The sequence below is a fragment of the Triturus cristatus genome, chromosome 1_1 (genome assembly GCF_964204655.1).
Source record: "Triturus cristatus chromosome 1_1, aTriCri1.1, whole genome shotgun sequence".
Taxonomy (NCBI): domain Eukaryota; kingdom Metazoa; phylum Chordata; class Amphibia; order Caudata; family Salamandridae; genus Triturus; species Triturus cristatus.
The window spans coordinates 1,075,142,100-1,075,161,283 of record NC_140579.1 but is presented as its reverse complement, the minus strand read 5'-3'; positions in this window follow the sequence as shown (position 1 = coordinate 1,075,161,283).

Here is a 19,184-nt window from a genome sequence, read left to right as displayed (position 1 = left end):
TTTTTTAAAAGCACTTACCTGCTGCTGCCCGCCGTGTCTCAGGGTTATTCTGCTCCAGTCTCTGCACACTGTGCAGGCTCCTAGGAGCCAATTAAGACGCTGCTCTCACACTGGTAACACAGCATGAGAGCAGCACCATGATTGGCCTGAGCAGGCTTGTTTAATGCTCGCTCAGGTCCTAGGAACCTGTGTCTCGACTCCACCCGGCTGTACAACACAGCTCAGGTGGAGAGAGATCAAAGTACGCATGACAGTCTGGCCGGCTTTTGACAGCAGACCAAACGATTATGCACACTTTCATTGTGCACAACTCCCCTCTCTGCTCTCTGCATGACCCCACCCCACCCCGACTTGGCTGCCTTTAGTAGAAAGAAAAATAAAATGATAAAAAATCAGTTTTATTATCATTTTATTTTTCCTGTTTCTCTTAGCTGCCTAGCTCTCAGCATGGGGGGGCAATGCTCCTCTGCTGGAAAAGAGTGAGAAAGACAAGAAAGGTGAGGGCTAAGAGAAAAGAAAAGTACTGATGATTCAAAATAAAAATAAAACAAGTTAGGAAGTATGAGTTAAAGACACAAGAAAGGCTAAGGATAAGAGAAAGATAAGAGAATGAAATCAACGTTAAGAAAAATAGAGAGAGTTTAGATTCTGAGAGAGAATGCCTGTACAATTAATGAGTACGTTTCCTTCCCCAAATTGTCCTTACAATTTTCACTGTGAAATGTCTAATGTGTCCAACAAACGTACTCCTCCCATAACCAACAAGTTCAGGAACCTTTCCCCCATACCATATTTGCATGAGGGGCGATTAAACAAACATACAGTAGTGTGAGAAATATAAGAGGGTTTGGTCAAATGGGTATTTAAGACTAAACACACCAACTTACCGATTTCGTCCTCTAGAATTCCTGATGGCTTTTGACAGGTCAATGGACCTTGGCTGACGTTTTCTGAATTGGAGCTGAAACAGAATGTGCAGGTCAAGTGTATCATCAACTGTTGAATTCTTTATTTTCAGTCAATGATGAGAGGTTTGAGTAGTTTTAAAAGGTTTTCTTTTCTGATTAAAGTTTAGGTTTTTCTGATTCTTTATTCATTATCAAATATCAATCAGGTTACAGAATGGAAAAAATTAAATAAAGTTAGTGCAGATCATATTATACTGTGCATACCTATTTTAAGAAATGGGGAGCAAATTATGTCAGTCTGAACCCACAAAGAGCTAAAAAATAAAGGCAAGAGTGAGATGAGCATGAAGCCAAAAATCAATAATGAATAATTGCAGAATTTCCTATAAAGAGAAAATAAAGCATATAAAAATTAAGCCTTGGCAAAGCCAATTAGTCAAAGCATAAAGCTTGGGTTTTAATAAATGTCACAAGAACGCAGCCTGTCATTTTTCTGCTCTAAATCTCTGCTGATCTGCCTCTCGTCTCCCCAGTGGAATCTGTCCTGTGCTAAAGGAATCTCTCCAAGTCTAAGGGCCATATTCTCAATGAAGTGGCGGAGAGAGGCGTTAGCCTTCTCGGCTTAACGCCTCTCTCCACCACTTCAGAAATGCGAGGCAGCACCCTATTCTCAAGGATATGGTGCAGCCTCGCGTTTCGCCCTGTGATGACGTTAAGTTTCACAACTTAGCGCCAGCGCAGGCACCCTTGCACCAGAGTGCAAGGGTGTCAGCAAGCAGGGAGGTTTGTTTATGTACAGGAAGGTGTCCCTTCTTACACATAAACAAACCTAAAATGTCAGTGTGTAAATGACATGTGTGCTGCTTCGTGCAGCACACATGTAAGTTACAAAACGGCATTTTGAAAAAAGGTTTGTTTATGTACAGGAAGGGATGATGCAGATTGGGGTGTATAAAATCTCCCTACTTCCACGGATAGAGTAATTTCTCAGTTACACGCACATACACTCACCATACACTAGGGCCCATTTCACTAACATACACTCAAATACTCTACCAGCACTGAACCTGTGGAAAGAAAACTCCTAAACTCCTAAACCCCACATCTACACCGAGGTCGATAAGACCTAGCTATTGCAATTGTCATAATCTAAACAATCTATACATCAATAATCAAATAGAGTACTCAATAATTGACAAGAAATAATCACCAACACCAGATTCAAAATTATGATTCTTTATCTAAAATTAGTCAAAAGAAATTAATCAGAATAAAACATTTTCTCATAATTACCTATTCTAGCTAAATGTCAGAATGGGTCATCAGGACAAGTCTCTCAGTAGAAATCTCCCAAGTCACCGTCCTCTCAACATCGATCCTCACCAACGCAGATTTGGGAAGAAAGCAAAACGCAATGGAATGGAACCCTCTCTAGTCTAGTATATTTATAATAATTCAGACAAAGGAAAGAAACATTTAATTTTTCTTCATCCGCCGAACCGCTGAGCAGAGCGAGAAGGAAAGGATGTAGCATCGCTACATTTTGAAAAATCTCCGCTCAGAAAAAGTCACAAAAATAAAAAGACAGAACAGGAACTAAATCTTAAAATGTTTCTTCTCGACTTCCACACATTTCCTCTGGTGAGCTCAGAGTTTAGAGTCTTTCTTTAAAGCTCCTTTGTTTTCCAAGGCTACCAAGGCTGCTGTCCCAATGCATCTGGAAACATGCCCAGATCTGCTGCTGTCCTCACGGAAAGTTTTAACCAGGCAAGGACTGTGGACAGATGACTCGCGTCCATATTCAGCAAGGCCTTTTCCATCACAAATTCTCACTCGAAACCAGGCTTCAAAAGTCAGCCATCTTTTAGTAGGCCACAATAGGCCACAATAGACCATCTTAATTAAAAGAGACAAAACAACGTTACCACAGCATAGTGATTAAACAGTGTTAACCCCACTAATACCCTTATGTGTATGCAATTATCTAGCTTTAGCAACACAGAAAAGCATTAATTCAAAAGCGTTTTGTGCTTAAAAATAAACAGCACTCAGCAACGTTTATTTAATAAAACATGCACATTGTCAATAGCAACACATAAGCGTTCCCTCGTGTCGGTTTTTCTCTTGTTAATACATACATGTTGATTAATAAAAAACATTTACACAAAACAAATAATTAATCATTAAAAAATTAGTAATTTTATTTTTACCACGTTTAGACAACTGAAGCTTCAAAACCCGATGAATTTTCAACAGAAAACTCTGCTCCAGCAATCCCCCCTTTGGTGATTTTTATCACCAAATAATCCACACAAAAACAATTTAGTGAAATTTAGTCCCATTTTTGGAGAAATTTGAAATGTCTTTTTCCTCCTCACACAACACTACACACCAGACACTCTTTCATCATCCCTCTTTGTTTCTAAGTAGACACTCTCCCTTAATTCTTCTAATTCAATTTCTTGTGGTTCTCTTTTCAACCTTTTATTTCTCTTTTCATTGTTTCTTTTAATTAACTTCTTTTTCCCTCCCCTGTTTTTACAACACAAACACACCAATCTCAATATCAATAAAGCAACAATTATACAAGTTAAAGGAAACAATATCTTACCTACAATAGTACTACCTATTTTTGCAATAAAACTCTTAACAGCTATCACCTTATTAGCTATTTTAGTCCAGATACTTTCAGCTTCAAGTGGTACTAATTCTTCATGCAAATCAGTAATATTTTTGATATAGACCTTCAGGTCTTTGCTTTCGTCTGGAATGTAAGTGCAACAATGTTGAACTTTCAGCATTCCACAAACTCCACCCTCCTTAGCCAATAATATATCAAGAGCAAGTCTATTTTGCATAGACATAGCACGTACGGCAATTAATTCCGTATTCACCAAAAGAAACCCTCCAGCGGTATTTGTCGATAAGCGATCCACCACTGTTGACAGTTTCCGAATCCCATTAGCATTTAAAGAAATTCCCACTGCTGGAATTAAAGCTCCAAAAATGTCACCCACAATTTCAGACCAAGTTTCCCTCTTGAAGCGCATTAGTAAATTAATATGTTCTACATCTTCTATTCTATCTATATGAAAAATCTTTGGAAAAACCAGGCCCACATAACACGTGCCATACCAATGGTCAGGCAACTTGTAATAAGCCTTGTTCCCACAAACATAATACACTCCTGGAAAAATTGTATCTTCTCCACCTCTGAAACCCCATCCTGTTGCAATGAAGTATGTATCATGACATTCACTAGTCCCAACAAAATATGTATCATATTGGGATTTCCCTCTTGTAATGCACAGCTTACCCTTCTGTGGTGCATCTAAAGCTAAAGTTGGACTAGCTCCATTTCTCAATTCTTTTCCCATCTCAATGTCCCAAATTGTCTCACTCACTTTATATTTCCCTGCCTTTTCATGCATATTCAATCTCCTCTCCTCCACCATGTTCAGGAAAGCTTTCTCCTCTTCTTCCAAACTACAAGTTAAATTATTCTTAAATATGTATTCTAATGTTAATTCTTCTTTTTCAATAAAAATCTCACCAAAAATATTAGCTTCTTTAGCTGGATTCAGCTCTTTGTTCATTGGCAAGTGCCCAAAAATACTATCTTTGTTAGACATCTTATAATCTATTTTCCCTAACAAATAAAAAACACTACTTAATACACTACAAGAAATTCCATACGTAGCTGGTAAATGGTGATAAGTAACACCCTCTGAAACGGATGCAGGTAATTGCATACAAACGTAGCAATCCCTTACTTCCATTGTTTTCACATATTCGTATAACAACTTTGAAAAAACATTACTAGAAAAATCATTAATTGACCTATCTTTATGCATGTAAGTATTACTAATTCTAGTTGGAACTACTTTTTGCGAATTCTTTTCTACATTTGTCTCATTCTCAGTATGTATTTCAAATGTACCTATTGAAACTCTAAATGTAACTAATAAAGCTAAAATACCCCATAGTAGCATTAATAATCCAGTACAGCAGCAGCACATTCTACACCATCTTTTTAAGAAAGCACATCTACTTTGATTATTCTCTATGTTAGCCATTTTACTACTTTGACCTTGTCTTTTGACTTAGCCTCTACTACTCCACTACTGTAATTTCTCAAACTTTGGATTACTTCAGACAGCTGAATTTCAGACTTTCTCCTTTTCACTTTTTCCAAGTGATTTCTTCAGTTCACTCAATTTGGATATTCATCACTTTTCACTCCTTCTTCAGCAACATCAAATTGTATCAGATCATCAACAACATCCTGTGCATCTGACTCTTCTCCAATGTCAGTCAGAATAACTTTTAAAATTCCAACAGATTCTTCCTTTTCCTCAACCACTTTTCTCAAGATCCCCTCCGGATTATCTCGAGTCACTGTTTCTTCTTCTCCTTCTTCAGACAGTGCCACATAAGACCATTCCGGTGATCTGTACTTTTGGTTGGGTCTTCTAATTCTCTTTATTTTCTCAGGTTCTCTTGACTCCTTTTGCTCCTTCCTTTTTACTTCGTTTTGACTCGATACTTCATTCACTTGTTCAGCTTTCGATGTATTTCCTCTTATCAGTCTGTATCTCAGCCTCTTTACTCTGTTGTTAGGCCAAAAATCTCCTCTTATGACCTTTTTCGGTCTTATTTCTGTATTATTCCTTTCTCCAATCCAAGTTCTCTTTCTCAGAACTCGACCCTTTGATTTTTCACTTTCACTTTCATCCGATTCTGTTTCAAATGCCTCTTGTTCTTCAGCAGTTTTCTTTTGCTCTTGTTCTTCAGCAGTTTTCTTTCGCTCCACAGTCTTTTTCACCACTATTTGAGACTTCCCTACTTCTTTCCCTCCTCGGGTCTCCGACACGCAATCTTCTTGCTGTCTACTTGTCCCTTCACCTAGCTTATTAGAAGTGTTCCCTACACCTCCTCGGGGGTCTTCCGCAATCTGTCCCTCTCTATCTTCTTCTGACCCTACTTCTTCAGAAATAATCTCAAGTGGTTCTTCAATCTCCTCCTCTTCTGATTCAGGAGTAATTTTTATGGAACTGCTCTTTCCTTTTCTTTTTCCTCCACTGCTTTTTGGAACTTCAGGCTCTCTTTCAGAATCAGATCTCCTTTCTGAAATTCTCAATGGTTCTCTTGAACTTGTAGGAAAGGCTTCTTTCCTGAACCTTGATTCTCTCTCACTGGTTCTGGGTCTTCATCATCACTGGAATCTGACTCTTCAAAATACTCTCTACCAGTCCCATCCTTTGGGTTTGGAACTCTCAGAGTATGACTCGCATGCACCCAGTTTTTCACACCAGCACACTTCACTGCAGTCGTCGTAGTTAGAATGACTTGTCTTGGTCTTCCCCACCTTGGAACCAAGCAATTTCTTCTTCAGTGCACCTTAATCCTCACCCAGTCCCCTGGACTCAGATCATGAGCTTGCTTCTTCTCAAGTGTAGTAGCTTCTTCTCCAATCTGGTGAAACACAGAATGAACTGCGTCAGCCAGGCCTTTACAGTAATCCAAAATCATGTCATCAGTTATTGTCATCAACTTATTGACAGGTACATATGCATGTCGCATTGCACGTCCCATGATTATCTCGTGCGGACTTAAACCAGTAGTTCTATCTGGAGTAGATCTGATAGTCATCAGCACTAGAGGCAAAACATCGGGCCATTTCATACCAGTGGCTAAGCACATCTTACCAATCCTGTTCTTAATTGTGCCGTTTATCTGCTCAACAACACCAGAAGCCTCTGGTCTGTATGCACAATGTAGCTTCTGCTGTATGCTTAATGCTTCACAAATCAAACTCATGAGTTCATTATAGAAGTGTCCACCTCTATCAGACTCAATCGTTACTGGAAATCCGTACCTAGGAATCAACTCTCTTAACAGTAACTTTGCCACTGTTACTCCATCATTTCTCCTAGTCGGATAGGCCTCAACCCATCTTGAAAACAAACAGACTACCACTAGTACATATCTCAGTCTGTTCACTTGGGGCATTTCAATGAAATCAATCTGCATTCTTGTAAAAGGACCTCCTTCTCTGCCTATTGTTCCCAGACTCACCACTGTCTTCTTCCCAGTGTTAAATTGCTGGCAAATCAAACATCTTTGACAGATACTCTCTGCAATTGTCCTGAACTTTGCATTGTACCAGGTTTGTTTGAAAGACCTAATCATCGCATCCCTCCCCAAATGTCCCTGGCCATGATACATCCTTGCCATTGCTGACAGCATGGAGTTGGGCATTACTGGTCTGCCATCTCTATAGACCCAAACATGGTCTGTCTCTCTCGGGGCACAACCTGCCTTAATCCAATCTTTCTTTTCTTCCTCCTCTGCCTCATCCTGCAACTGTTTCACTTCATCCCATGTCTCTAAGACATTAGTAAACATCACAGAACAAAAAGACATTTCACTCTCTCGTTCCCGATTAATAGATTGATTATTTCTTGCACAGTATTGTGCAATGTCGTTTGCGTATCTGTTGCCAACTGTCACGAAATCGTCTCCTTGTCCATGGGCAGCACATTTCACAACTGCTAATTCTTTAGGCAGCTGTATCGCCTCAAGCAATTTCCCAATCATTTCAGCATTCTTTATTGGAGTCCCACTCGACGTCAAGAAACCTCTTTGTAGCCAAAGTTGGCCAAAATCATGCACAACTCCAAATCCATACTGACTATCAGTCATCACAGTCACTCTCAAATCTTTCCCAATTTCACAAGCTTTTGTCAATGCAATTAATTCAGCAACTTGCGCAGATTTCACTCCTTTCAATGATGATGCTTCCATTACTTCTGAAACCTTACACACTGCATATGCTGCACATAGCACACCCTCATCATTCCTCAGGCATGATCCATCCACAAACAACACATGATCACTCTCATGCAAGGGAAGATCCCTTATGTCTGGTCTCGGTTTTGTACAGTAATCAAGCACATCCAAACAATTGTGATCATCTTCTGTTTTCACACCCACATTTTCAATATCCGGCAACAATGTCGCTGGATTCACATTCACACATCTCTCAAGAGTCACATTTGATGCTCCCAGAATGACTTTTTCATATTTAGTCAACCGACTATGTGACATGTACTGAGTTCTGCTTCTTGTCAAAAGAATTGCCACATTATGAGGTACGAATACCCTTACAGGATATCCCATTATGATTCCCTCACTCTGTTCTAGGCTTCTGCATGTTGCAGCCACAGATTTCAGACAACCTGGTAAACCCACAGCTACAGGGTCAAGTGTCGATGAGAAGTACGCAATAGGCCTTCTCAGTAATCCATGCTTCTGAATTAACACTGAAAGTGCACATCCATTTCTCTCACTACAGTACAATTCAAACTCCTTTTCATAATCAGGCATACCCAAAGCAGGGGCTTCACACATTCTGCTTTTCAGCTCTTCGAATGCTGCCATTTGTTCTCCATCTAGTTCTAATGGGTCTGTCATCTCACTTTTAGTCAGCTTAATCAGTGGCTTTGCTATCAGCGAAAAATTAATTATCCACTGACGACAATAACCCACCATTCCCAGGGACATTCTCACTTCCCTCTGGGTCTTTGGGGCTTTCATTTCCCTGATAATTTTGATCCTGTCATCAGTCACTTTTCTCAGACCTTTCTCAATATTGTGTCCAAGATAATGCACCTCTTTCTTGCAGAACTGCAATTTAGCTGGAGATACTTTTAACCCTCCATCTGCCAGATGATTCAGTAAAGCTATAGTATCTACTTCACAAGCTTCACGTGTCTTTGATGCCACAAGTAGGTCATCGATATACTGCACTAGTACTGAGTTTTCAGGCATGATCAAACTCTCCAATGACTTTTTCAATAACTGATTGAATATTGAAGGACTCTCTGTATACCCCTGTGGGATACGACACCATGCTAAAATACGCTGGCCAAATCTAAATGCAAAAATCGGTTGGCTGTCATGATGCAATGGAATTGAAAAGACAGCAGGACACAAATCAATCACTGTATACCACTCAGCATCATGTGGAATCTGATACAAAATCACTGATGGATTTGGCACAATAGGACAACATGCCACCACAATTTGATTAACTTTTCTCAAATCCTGTACGATCCTGAATTTCCCATTAGGCTTCTTTAGCCCCATTATCGGTGAATTACACGGACTACTCAGTAGTTCTCTCAGAACTCCCTGCTGAATCATTTTCTCAATTATAGGAGTTATTCCCTCAATTATTTCTGGTGTCATTTTGTACTGAGGAATGTTAGGATAAGTAATTCCCTCTTTCACTGAAATTTTCACAGGATCTACATTATTCATCAATCCCACATCCTCTCCAGTAAAATCCCAAACTGTCCTTTTCACTGTGTCTCTCAGCTCTTGAGGCAAATCCTCTGGATCAAACACAGCATATGCACCAATTAACTCACTTTCTCTATTTTCTAGAGTCATTCGGTACAAAACATCCTCATCTGGTGTTTCAAAAGCTATTCCATCTGGTGTACAAAAAATTGTACAGTTCATCTTACACAGTAGATCCCTACCTAACAGGTTCACTGGACTTGTGTCACAGACGATAAATCTGTGCATGTCTGAAAATTTCCCTATTTGTACTCTTACTGGTTCAGTAAGACGTGTTCTGATTTGTGTATTGGCTACACCAACTACTTGGATTGCTTCATCCGAGAGAGGAAGATTTCTAATATCTGTTGACCTGACAGTTGATCTTGTCGCACCTGTGTCTACTAAAAAAGTAACACCTTCTTCATTTATTTTTCCATCCACAAATGGTCCTGTCTGGTCTATTTCTAGAGTTGCACCAAGTATGCACTCTTCCTCCTCTCTTCGGCACCGTCAATAATCACCCTCAGACTCACTCCCTTCATTCTTTAACAAGTACTGTTGTACCTGGTTAGAACGCCTTGGTTTGTTTACCTGCTCATCATTGTAGAATCCCGAATCCGGATTATACTTTTGTGCTCCTCTATTCTGCGGCAAGGGCGGTTTTGGCTCTTGACTCTGCTGTCTCACAACTTTCTGCTGTTGCTGCTGTTGATTTTTCCCCTCGTTCTGCACCTGTTGATTCAAGGAGTTTCCCTCATTATTCACTAATGGTGGATTGGTACACTCAGATCTCCAATGTCCCAGTTGGCCACAGTTGTGACATGGGAACTTCTTTTTTGCTTCCTCAAGATTCCCCTTTCCTTTCCCTGCATACCTAGGTCTATTCCCTGCATTATTTCCTGGATTATTCGCCTGTTCCACCAACTGTGCTTCCTGTCTTTCCGCAACTTTCACCTGTGCCCACATTGCTTTCTCTTTCAGCTTTCTTTGTTTTGCTTCAATCTCATCACTGAAGTATTTTGCATGTCTCAGAATCTCATCTATTTTCTTACTCTGCCAATCCACAGTATGCTCACGAATTCTTTCACTAATCTCAGGTCTCAGGCCATATACAAATCTGTATACAAAATGACTCAAATCCTTGTCACCCAGGTGTTCATCTCCACTGAATTGTTTAAATGCCAGTATCAGCCTCTCGTAAAAAGCATGAACTGATTCTTTTGCTTCCTGATGTGTTCGATCTATTTTAACCCAGTCTGTTTCTTTTGGAGGTACTTTATTTTTCAGATATACGATCACCTGCTCATACTTTCTCATTACTTCTGGATCTGGTGCTCCTGTTCTCTGATCTCTTGGATATTCCTCAGTAGGCCAACTCACAACTATTTTACACTCAGCCCACAAGTCTGCTGGAACAATTATATCAAACAGACTATTCAAGTCAATCCACAGCACTTTTGACAATTTCACAAACCTGTCTACCTGCCTGTACCACTAGACGGGCTTTTCTCTCAATCGAGGGAAATCATTCGTAAATGACAAAATATCCCGTCTGGTCCATGGAACATGTACATATCCTCCTCCAGGTATTTCTCTCATAGGATAAGTATCCACTGGTTTTTCCTTTTCTCTCACAGGAAATGCTGAATAAGTCCTATCCCCTGATTCTTCTCTCTTTTTGTACCATCTATCCTTCCACTTTTCAACATCACCCCATTTTCGCAATAAAGCGATCATTTCTTTAATCTGTCCTGTTCTACCAGTACCATTCAAATTTTCTATATCCTTGTCTGTGAAATCCATCCTGTAAGACTTCTGCAAAACTTTCACTTTATCAATGTCAACTCCATAGTCATTTGCTATTGCTCTTAATCTGTCATGTGTATTTCTCGCTCTCCAGGTAATATTCTTGCACATGAATAATAATTCACCATCATGATGATTTTTTAGAATTTCGGTTGGAACTGTCCCTGCAACAAGCTCTTCTAATTCTACACGTAACCTAGCAACATCAATTGCTTGTGAATCTTTATCCCTCTTTTGAAGAACTTTCATCCATTCATTCAAAATCCTCAGCTGTTATTTCAGTAGATTTTCTCACTGGAACCACTTTCTTCTGCGGTTCTAAAATCGGCATCCCTGAACAACTAGCTTCACCAGCATCCAGTCCTGAATTAGACTCACACTAATGCACCAATCCTGGAACGTTACGTCACTAGAATAGCTCCACCAATCCTTGCGCGGCTCACACCAACGCACCAATCTCAGCGCGAGCACTATTCTGATCTAATATCCAATGAGAGCGCGGTCTGTTTGACGTCAGCAGTCGCTGCAGTTTCTCGCTCCTGTCTCCTGTCAGTCGTCTACCCCTCCTTTACAAAATTTCTCAGTAGACTTCGTGTCGAATTTCTACAAAATCTATTAGTTACAACATATAAACATCTCCATTGTCTGCTTCGCTAACCAAAGAATAATAAAGAAAATCTATTTCACAAGAAACCTCTCGTTGACACAGTAGCACATCCCTCTACTCTGCCCTTCTAACATACATTCATTAACTGTTTCCTCTAGGACTTGTCCAAAGAGTCTTACAATCAACTAAATGTATAAACATTCACGCACAATCATACAAGAAAATATAGTACATACACACAGAATCCTGCTTTTCCCGAGAACAGCGAACAATCTGCTCCACTACAGAATTATAACACACACCAACCAAGCAGCTTACTTCTACCCAGTTTCTCAAACAAGCTCAGAGAATACCTATTACTTCTCCCGCGATAAGCTTTAACGGCGAACCTTACGGATCCCTGGGACTTAAAACCAGAGTTTCATAGATAACCTTCACTACCATACGCACTCCTTATATACCAGAAATATCTCTAATAGTAACATATAACAATGTCACTGATTCCGAACCCAGACAATGTGAATTTTCCTGCATACATACAGGACCAACAATCCCGTCTTTCCCGAGAGCAGCATATACTTCCCTCTGCCCTACTACGGAACTACTACTAGCTCCCAAGTTCCAGAAGCACTACATATAACTCAACATGACGACTCCAACATATAGTATTAGTACATATACCAACATCAATCAATAATCAATAAGCTAATGTACAAGCAATCTAATCAGATCAAGACAATCATCAATAACCATCATCACTCTGCTACCAGGAACTTGATGCAGATTGGGGTGTATAAAATCTCCCTACTTCCACGGATAGAGTAATTTCTCAGTTACACGCACATACACTCACCATACACTAGGGCCCATTTCACTAACATACACTCAAATACTCTACCAGCACTGAACCTGTGGAAAGAAAACTCCTAAACTCCTAAACCCCACATCTACACCGAGGTCGATAAGACCTAGCTATTGCAATTGTCATAATCTAAACAATCTATACATCAATAATCAAATAGAGTACTCAATAATTGACAAGAAATAATCACCAACACCAGATTCAAAATTATCATTCTTTATCTAAAATTAGTCAAAAGAAATTAATCAGAATAAAACATTTTCTCATAATTACCTATTCTAGCTAAATGTCAGAATGGGTCATCAGGACAAGTCTCTCAGTAGAAATCTCCCAAGTCACCGTCCTCTCAACATCGATCCTCACCAATGCAGATTTGGGAAGAAAGCAAAACGCAATGGAATGGAACCCTCTCTAGTCTAGTATATTTATAATAATTCAGACAAAGGAAAGAAACATTTAATTTTTCTTCATCCGCCGAACCGCTGAGCAGAGCAAGAAGGAAAGGATGTAGCATCGCTACATTTTGAAAAATCTCCGCTCAGAAAAAGTCAGAAAAATAAAAAGACAGAACAGGAACTAAATCTTAAAATGTTTCTTCTCGACTTCCACACATTTCCTCTGGTGAGCTCAGAGTTTAGAGTCTTTCTTTAAAGCTCCTTTGTTTTCCAAGGCTACCAAGGCTGCTGTCCCAATGCATCTGGAAACATGCCCAGATCTGCTGCTGTCCTCACGGAAAGTTTTAACCAGGCAAGGACTGTGGACAGATGACTCGCGTCCATATTCAGCAAGGCCTTTTCCATCACAAATTCTCACTCGAAACCAGGCTTCAAAAGTCAGCCATCTTTTAGTAGGCCACAATAGGCCACAATAGACCATCTTAATTAAAAGAGACAAAACAACGTTACCACAGCATAGTGATTAAACAGTGTTAACCCCACTAATACCCTTATGTGTATGCAATTATCTAGCTTTAGCAACACAGAAAAGCATTAATTCAAAAGCGTTTTGTGCTTAAAAATAAACAGCACTCAGCAACGTTTATTTAATAAAACATGCACATTGTCAATAGCAACACATAAGCGTTCCCTTGTGTCGGTTTTTCTCTTGTTAATACATACATGTTGATTAATAAAAAACATTTACACAAAACAAATAATTAATCATTAAAAAATTAGTAATTTTATTTTTACCACGTTTAGACAACTGAAGCTTCAAAACCCGATGAATTTTCAACAGAAAACTCTGCTCCAGCAGGGACACCTTCCTGTATATAAACAAAACATGGTATTTTGCTTTTTCCATGTGTGCTGCACAAGGCAGCACACATGGAAAAAGCAACAAGCATTTGAAATGCAATAGTTCTCGCATTTTCGAAACTTTGACCTATTGGTATTGTAAATGACAATGCCTTTTTATTATTGCAGGTTTTTTAAACACATAAATAAAAGACATTGTAATTTATAATGCCAAAAGCTCAAAATCACTCAAATGCGAGAACTATTGCATTACAAATGCTTGGCCAAAAAGTTTATAAAATTAAATTGATAAAACGGGAATTGTGGAGGAGCAACGCTGGTGGCATAAACAGTAAATAGCATGTTCGCAACGGATGGGGGTAAGGGGTGTTTAAAAAACAGAGATGGGCGGCGAGGGATAAGGGAAGCAATGGGACTTGGAATGAGAAACCAGCATGGAGAGCACAGAGGGTGTGGGCGAGTGCAAAGAGCACACAATGGAACGGTGAAGAGAGCTAGAAAACACATGCACTCCCATAGAGAAAATGTATTTCCCTGAATGTATCAGCTCAAAACATGGCAGAAAAGAAAAGCTCCGGAGACAAGACAAACAAAGAATGCAGAGGACAGCCATTGAAAAACTATCCAATATATGCATTCCCGAAATTTAGTCCTGGTTCACTTTTACTTGAAGCAATTGGTACCAATAAAGTGGTTTCTAGAAGGAGAACACAGGCTATGATGTGTCTCAAGTCATTGGGCTATCTGGTAAACATAAGGCCTTGCATGTTTTGAGCTCAGGTGGACCTTGAGGAACACAGATCTTACTCAATTGTAAGTGACACTCATACAGTTGGAGTTCAGTTTGAGCTGTCACTCAAGAAGGCTAGATGTCATTCTTCCTGGGAAGTACTCGAGCATGAGCTCTGCTGTGAGCAGAGTGAATACCCTGTGCTCCAGAAGTTTCTGGAGGCAAGACAACCTCTAAGGGAGCAATTCTGAAGTCCTCCATTAAAGGTGCTTTGATACATCAGCATGCTGCTCCACAAACTCTGCCAGCCTTGTCTACCTTGTTATTCTAATAATTCGACATTTAAATGTTATCATTTAAATGATGTCAATTCCTCGCCTTTGAGGTTGAAGGTTCTGTGACATCACTTCTTGTGTTGTAAAATGCTAATTCGTTCTAACTCCGAAGAACTTTCAAAACTTAAGAACAAAGGGGTGCCTGACAGAGAGAATATGAAGAGGGGGGGCTGAAACGCAGCAAGTCTGTACTGAGAAAGAGAAGGTAGGGAATGCAGGCAGGCAGGAAAGAGGACAGGAAAACAATGGAGGAGGAGCGGGAGTACCTGATTCAAGGCTGGATTTAGAGAGCACCAGGGCACGAACATACTGGAGGCCATAAACCAGGGGCCAGGGTGGGGTTTGGGGCTATGGGAGGGGGCCCTTTTGAGGAGGTGTGAGAGCTGGGAGTTCTTCATGGGTAATCCGACAGATGCTCCGCGGGTGCATGATGCGCACATAATACAATTTATTCTTCTGCACACACTTTTCAAAAGAAAAGAATTCTGGGAGGAGCCGCAGTGGATAATATTAAGCCGACCTAACGCATACTAATGTACATGGCTTATTTTTTTAGTTGAGTCCGATAGCAGCACGACATGTTGATACACTTGAATCTACGGGAGTTCGTATGCAGATGAGGTAGAAGGACTATATGTAAAATATGAATCTAATGCGGGCTAAAAATTATTTGAGCCCATATTTTTGTGGAATGCGAAGGAACCATAATGGACTGTAGGGCTAAAAATGGTCAAAACAAATTGATATGACAAAACATTCGATTTGTATTTAAACACACACAAACAAATTAAGCCTCATTATGGGTGAAAACGTGCTGTGGCATCAAGACGACACAGTGAGCATTCAGTGACAGGGTGGTGGGGGTGGTCTGAGCTCATCCGGTCCTGGGTTTAAAGGTGCAAACGGTAAGTGGTGTAGGTTGCCTTACCCAACGCGGTGTGAAATGCACGAGGGACGGGGGTCACAGGGGTAGTGGAGGGAACAGCAGAGCTCTTCACCCCGGTGGGGCTGAGGCTGAAACCAACCGTCAACATTTTAAGACTTGGTGCACTGAAGGTTGAAAGCATCCAAGGCTGTGACCTGCTGGTTACACATAGCTCTTCCGCGAGCACTTAAGATAATGCCAGTAAATTTAAGCAGGCGAGCTGTTGAGACCCCCTAATACAGTGCCACTCAGATAAATAAAGGTGGTGGAAGCAACACAGGGGCGTGGGTCATGTGAGCTAGTCCCTCACCGATGTCGCTGAAGTGAAAGCGGCCCGTGGTAATAATTAATTAAATAAATAAGCACGGCCGCTAATGTGAAAGCAGCCACCTGTAAAATAAACATCAAAGCTTTGAAAAAAAAAGATTTAAACTGAGCGCAATGTTCCTAAAGTGGGCGCCGCACCACAGAGGAGCGGGGGCGAGGGAGCGCGGCAGCGAGGCGAACGCGCGCTGCTGCACATAATAGACACCGATGGGAATGGGCGGAGCAAAGGCGGGACATGCGCTCGCCTTTGCCCAATTGCGTGCCTTATTTTTTTTTTTAAAACACGCTAAAGCCAATTGCAGCCGGCGAAAGCAAAACCACACGCACATGCGTGTGGTTAGCTTTCAGAACCCCCTACAAGAGGTCTCGCACTGCGCGAGTAGTGCTACACACTGCAACGCTAAGCGCGAGACCTAAAAACGAGGAGAAATAAAGCATTTCTCCTTGTTTTGCCACCATAAGACCAGATTTTTCCTGGTCTTAAGTTTGGCGCTACCTCCTATTTACGCTGCCCTTGAGAATAGGAGGTAGCGTCAAACTCAATGGGTGTTGCGGTGGAACGCCCACCGCAACAAACACTGCACGCCCCTTTCACATTAAAAACAGCGTGAAAGGGGCATATTCTTCACAAGGCAGTATTAAGCCTTTGTTAAGCCACTTAACGTGGCTTAACGCTGCCTTGTGAATAGGGCTCAGCCCCTATCGCCACCACAACGTCACTGAAAGTGACGTTGTGGTGGCGATAGGGGCTTGAGAATGTGCCCCTAAGTCTGTCCAAATCTTCTCTCTCCAGACCTCCTAAACTAGGAAAAAGGTTTAAAAGCTGTAACTCAAAGTTGTTCCATTCTCGTCTTAATCTAAGCATTCTCCCACAACATCCACCATGGGAGCTGGCTATCTTCTTTGTGGCAAACAAATACATCTTTCTCATGGCACATTCTCCTCATTTCCTAACCTTCTAATTATGTATATGTATTTTAACTGAACACAAGGTATGTGAACTGCAAAGAAACGTATTATTTAAGCAGAAAATCCTTAGAAACAAAATATCGAAATGCATTTTGAAATACTTGTGTTTTCTGTTCTCTATGGCAAATAAATGATGCTTTAAGTCAGTTATAAATTGGGACTCCATTTAAAAACGATAACATTCTACCAGCAACAAATACAATATCAGTAACATTCTGAGGGTTCATGCTGAGGTGTCTTTATTTCACAAACAAAAGGCACATTCTGTTATCTGGAAGATCCGAGACGAAGTAAGCTCCTTGAGCAAATGTTGTGCTAATTTAATACAAACTACAAATTAATGCTGCACACGTGTTTAATAATTATTGCAAGTTTGAAACACACATTCTATAGTTAAGACAAAATCTAAACTAGTCACATTAACTATAAATTATATTTGTGCATTTTTTAGCATTCTAAGGAACATGATTTATTAAAGGAAAAGAATTTGGTTAGAGGCATTTGAATATCAAAGGCTCACGTTTTCATGTTTTCAGCGCCAATGTCTGCGTGTCATGTTTGAAAAAATGCATTTTATGTGTGAAGCCCAAGGAAGATTGTCATTCTAATTTGTTTTAAAATGTATTCCAAACAGTAGCATAGAGACAAACAGGGACACTTACGAGTCAGGGGTCGCCCCTGTGACCCCTAGCTTGTCTCCTGCTAGCCCTGGCACTGCCTTTATGACTCCTGGCTACAAGATCACAAAGGCAGTGCCAGGAACAGACACAAAACGGGTCTCAGAGCCCTGTTTACCCTTCTGCTTCCCGCAAACCAAGAAACATAAATTAATGAAAGTCCAAATGCGATGCAGCGCGCGCAACGAAATTATTTTTATATATTTATATGTTTACTTACCTCTAATCGGCTGTAATCCAAAGTTTACTACCCCCCACCCAGCCACTCCCCTTCCCCACATCAGCGCCTGGCAGGACTCCAACCAGGGGCTGCTACTGGTTCACACCAAACTTCGTAATGTTTTTAATTTCCACACATTCTCAAGTACCTTGAATGGGCACCATAATGAATTAAAATGTTATGCTGCAGGATAGGGGGAGGAGGTCTGCTCCACCATAATAATTTGTTTCACTTTTCACTTTCTCTTCTGCTTTAAATCACATGTGCAGAAAAAGGTTTTCTTCTTCACCAAACAGAGGAATTGAAAAACAAATCTAGAGAGAGTGGAGTGAGGGATAACACGCAAATAGTTTTTCCCCTAATTCTGTTATGTGCAAACTCAGAATCTGTGCTTTTGCAATTCTGCCCAGCTGTTGCGAGGTCTTTACTGTTCTATGTGGTGAGGCTTGCACATCAGTAAGGGAAAACTGCATGCTTGTTTGCTTCCTGTGGTGACTCTTCTAGTGAGGTATATACACTCAAATATTTCTCACGCTGCCCATTTAGTAGCTGTTTGGTTAAGAAAGATTGTCCTGTTGCTTCTCTCCAAAGCTATAACTGTTTTGTGAATGAGACTTTCACAACTACTGCCCTGGTGTGTTATGTTTTCTGTGATGGTTTGCAAAACTCCTGCTTATCTTAAACCTGAAGTGGGAGTGACAGAGTGAGGAAGGACAGGTGTGAAGCATGCAAATGAACAGGGAGGGTACAGAGAGAAGAAACAGGAATTTCAATGAGTTGAAACATTAACTGAGAAAGGTGGAGTTAAGAGTAGAACTATTGCAAAAGGGTATCGTGATAGGGGAGGATGGACTCTGAAAAGAATGTTTAAGGTAGCGGTGAGGTAAAGAGGAAACTTTGAGATATAAAGGTAAGAAGATATGAGAGCGGTAAAGAAGGAGAAATCTACTGTAATCCTGGTTAGAGAATGAAAGCTTTAAAAATATAGTGAACAGTGAAACTAAAGAGATAAGGATAATTAGTAGCAAAAGATGGTGGTGAAGATGAAGTCAAAACTGAATGGGCTTCAGCTGAGACAATTTGAATTCTAGAACTCTGCAAGTGAAATGAAAACAGATTAGACATGAGAATGATGTAGATTTGGAGAGAAACTAGGAGAAATATAGGCAGTTTCTTCATTAGAGCGGAGGAGCGCCGCCCACTGCGAACCGCA